Source organism: Mandrillus leucophaeus, unplaced genomic scaffold (genome assembly GCF_000951045.1).
Source record: "Mandrillus leucophaeus isolate KB7577 unplaced genomic scaffold, Mleu.le_1.0 Scaffold72, whole genome shotgun sequence".
Lineage (NCBI taxonomy): Eukaryota > Metazoa > Chordata > Mammalia > Primates > Cercopithecidae > Mandrillus > Mandrillus leucophaeus.
Window position 1 is genome coordinate 2,449,201 of NW_012107808.1, and position 4,290 is coordinate 2,453,490.

The 4,290-nt window shown below is 44.2% G+C and overlaps 1 protein-coding gene across 1 annotated transcript in view; it reads left to right on the forward strand.

Moving 5' to 3' along the window:
* Window positions 1–729: 729 nt before the first annotated feature.
* ROCK2 (Rho-associated, coiled-coil containing protein kinase 2) overlaps window positions 730–4,290 on the forward strand; it is a 167,997-nt gene continuing 164,436 nt past the window's right edge. The window contains exon 1 of the mRNA XM_011965282.1: window positions 730–892. The gene's annotated coding sequence lies outside the window, so the exon portion shown is untranslated. The remainder of the gene's footprint in view (window positions 893–4,290) is intronic.

Genomic DNA, 4,290 nt, shown 5'->3' on the forward strand with positions numbered 1-4,290 from the left:
AAGGCTGTTTCGAGAATTAAGATAATCTCTATAAAGCATGCTGCCTAGCACATAGTAAGCCCTTAAAATAATAATTGTTACAATTAAAAAAGTAATTACAAAAGCCACATGGTCAAAAGACAAAAATGGTCCTTTTCTAGTCCTAGATGTGGGTGGAGAGGGTAAAGTTGCATCTGATGGGTGAATTAGTTCTTGAGGAAGAGGAAGATCCCTCAAATCAAAACCTGAAACTTGAGGAGATGGATCTCAGAGAAAAGAAGGAGGCCTGGACCCTCAGTTTGGGTGAGGAAGCATCAGGAGGGCTAGGAAGGCATTGCTGGGTAGTGGATGTCAAATAGACCATTGGGAATGAAGAGGCAGAGAAAAGAAATTCATATGAAATGGAGTGGAGTTTCTAAGTTCTGCAGAGCAAGCTATGAATAGTTATGGTACAATCCAAGCCTTATCCATTGATAGGCCAGCTTGGTTAAATGCCCTGTATTTTCTGTGTTTATTTTTCCATTGTTCTTCCTTATTATCGAACAAAAGTTTCTGTCCAAGTTCCTGCCTGTCTCACCTGTGCTCAGGACACACTGGGGCCCCTGTTACACAGAAGCAGTCAACCCTGGACTCGGGGGCCCCTGTTACACAGTAGTCAACCCTGGACGGAGTCCGTAGCAGCAGGAGTCACAGCAGGAGTTCCCTTGGAGACCAGCAAGCCCAGGGAACCCCCTTCCACAGCTAATTTGGGACGAACTGAGCTGAGACTATTAGGAAACTGCCATTTCCTCATAACCTGTTGCAATTCCAGGATTCTGTGTGACCTAAAAACTGGGTTGGAAATCCTCCTTAACACAGATACAAAACCCAGAAGCTGTAGAGGACAATATCAACCGATTTGACTGTGTAACAGGTAAAAACAAAACCGAATGGCAGGCAACAGATTGGAAAAAAATCTTCACAAACTGTAACATATTTTAATATTTTATTATAATATAACACAGAGGAATATCCAAAATACATAAGGAGCTCTTATAAATCACAAAAAAGAGGTAAAACTAATGGATAAAAGATATAAACAGGTAATTGCAGAAGAAATAGATACACAAAATGCCTATCTTCAGTAGTAATTAAGGGAATACAAGTCAGAACAAGATGTCGTTTTTTTGCCCATTTTGTTGACGACAATTAAAAATATTTATAATATTGAATACTGGGAAAGGTGAAGGGAAATGGGCAGTTTCTTCGACTCACGCTGAGAATGTAAAAGGGTAGCATCTTTTTAAAGGCCAGGTTGAGGCCCAGCGCTGTGACTCACCCCTGTAATCCCAGCACTTCGGGAGGCTGAGGTGAGTGGATCGCTTGAGCTCAGAAGTTAAGAGACCAGCCTGAGTAACAAGGAAAAATCCCGTCTCTACAAAAAATACAAATATTAGCCAGGCATAGTGGTGTGTGCTTGCAGTTCCAGCTACTCAGGAGGCTGAAGTGGGAGGACTGCCGGAGCCCGAGAGGTGGAGGTTGTAGTGAGCCGAGATCTCTCATGCCACTGCACTCCAGCCTGAAGGAGAGAAGGTGACCCTGACTTAAATAAATAAATAAATAAATAAATAACAGGTTGGCAGCATCTGTATTTACAGTATGCCTACCCGTTGTTATGACAATTCCACTTTTAGGAATCTATACTATTCAAATATGAATGCAAAAAAGATACGAGGATGTCAATGGATCATTGTGACAGTGAGAAAATATGAATAATATCTAGCATTGATTGAGGGCCAGCACACATTCTAAGCACTTTATAACAAATATTGTGAGGACATCGAGACACAGAGGAGTTCGGTAACTTGTTCAGGGCCACACGGCAAGTGTGTGTTTGGGGCAGGATTTTGGCAATTATTCCTTAACCACTATGCTCTCATATAGAGAATAATGACAGTGTGGCACATCCAAACTGTGGAGTAGAGGACAGCAGGTAAGTGGAAGGAAGCAGATCTCTGCCTATAGACATGGACACGCCTCTAGGACATATTAGTAACGAGGAAAAAACCCAAGTTGCCAAACACCATAATATGGTGTAATTTCATGTCTGTAGGAAAAAGGTAACGTGTATCTATAATACATATGTATGAGGATGGCCAAAGGCCTTGAGTGATACAAGAATGTATGTGGAAATAGAGTTGGAAGAGTAAATTTTAGATTATGTTCCATATATTTGTGGTTCGTTTGAACTTTTTTTTTTTTTTTTTGAGACGGAGTTTCGCTCTGTCGCCCAGGCTGGAGTGCAGTGGCACGATCTCAGCTCACTGCAAGCTCCCCGTCCTGGGTTTACGCCATTCTCCTGCCTCAGCCTCCCGAGTAGCTGGGACTACAGGCGCCTGCCACCTCGCCCGGCTAGTTTTTTGTATTTTTTAGTAGAGACGGGGTTTCAGGGGTTTCACCGTGTTAGCCAGGATGGTCTCGGTCTCCTGACCTCGTGATCCGCCCGTCTCGGCCTCCCAAAGTGCTGGGATTACAGGCTTGAGCCACCGCGCCCGGCCCTCGTTTGAACTTTTACAAGAATGCATTTGTGCATTACTTTCGAAAATAAGAATTGTTGTACTAACCTCCCCCCTACCCCCATCCTGCAAAAAGGTTTAACTCATATCAACAGATTCATTTTCTCTTCTTCCAGGTAGACAACGGGATAGGTCTTGGGTAAAAATCTTCTGTACCATGGCTTTTTCTGGTCTATATAAATACGTACATGTAGAAGATGCCTAGGATATATATCTTGTTGATCACTACTCTTAAAATAAGGTTTTCATGTCCAGTATTTGGACCATGGCTTCCTGTTATTCCACCAAGCTACATACAAATATACAACAGTCAAAATTAATTTGGAAACTGAGAACCACATAGTGTTTTGTTTTCTTTGGTTTTTTTGGGTTTTTTTTTGAGACAGAATCTCACTCTGTTGCCCAGGCTAGTGCACTGGTGTGATCACAGCTCACTGCAGCCTTGGCCTCCTGGGCTCAACGGAGGAGGCCTCCACCTCAGCCTCAGGGGTAGCTGGGACTACAGGCGCACGCCACCACGCCCCGCTAGACAGAGTGCTCCTTTGCCTTGCATATTATTTTGTCATCAGAAAAATAATCCATAATCATAGATGATCTCATTATTTTGCTCCAGTGCATAAGTGGGAGTGTCTAGCTCCGTCTGTTCTCCTGGCGGCCTCTGCGGAGGTCTGAATGAGTAGCTCAGTATAGACTTAAAGGACTGTCTCTCTGGTCGTGAAGTCAGTGTTACTATCTGAAAGGGAAAAGCTGTATTGGATGGATCATCGGGGCCTCTTCCTGCATTAGTCCAGCTAGGGGTGGTTTCAACTAACCTAAAACCAAAGAAGAGGCTCCAATTAATTCAATGGTTTGGATCAAAATGCAACTTTTACAAGGCTGGGGCTTCACCCTATCTTTGGGTTTATCTCTGACATGCCAGGGAGACAGTTCTTAACATTCTTATTACTTAATGGATATCGGATTGTTGCTTTTCGGAGTGGTTTTCCCATTTTTTGAAATTTTAATTTGCTCTTAATCATCTTTACAGAAAAAAAAAAATCCCATTTATTTAAGAACTGTATTCTCTGGTTCTTATAGCTGCTCATTTTACATAGTTCCAGTGTGTAAAACGATTTTTCTTGTTTCACTTATTTCTAATATACCTTCTCACGTACTTGCCAAAATTTCATGTTTGACACAGTCTGCATACCTGCCAGGGTTCTTGCTGTCAATGTGACGGCGCTTGTTTGTGTTACTCAGTTGTTGGACAACTGGGTCCATTCCCAGGTTTTGGTCATCACGATCATTGTGAATAGCCCTGCTGTTAACATCTTTCTGCAAGTTCTCCCCCTTCTTCGCCCTTTGGATCATTTCCTTGGAAATGTACTTCCTTAAATGGGTTTACTGGGTCAAAGGGGCTCTATGAATGGTTTTATAGCTCTTGGCACATATTTTTCGGATTGCGCCCTGGGCGGATCTGAGCGATGGCACCGACCGCCGAGAGGGCAGGAATGCAGAGGAACGGCCCCGATAACCACCCCTCTTCCGCCCCCCAAAAGGAGAAGACCCCGCGAAGGCCTGCGGCTGGAAAGCGTTTTTCTGGTGCTCTCCCGTTCTCTCGACGTGGTTAGTGTCTACGCCGGGCAGAAACGCTTTCAGGATCCCAGGCCCTACTGCCCCAGGACTAGGATTCCACCCGCCTCCGCTCATTCGGAATCCCAGACACCCAGGGTCCCCTCTCAGGCTCGCATCGAAACCCACGGCCCTGCGGCCCCTC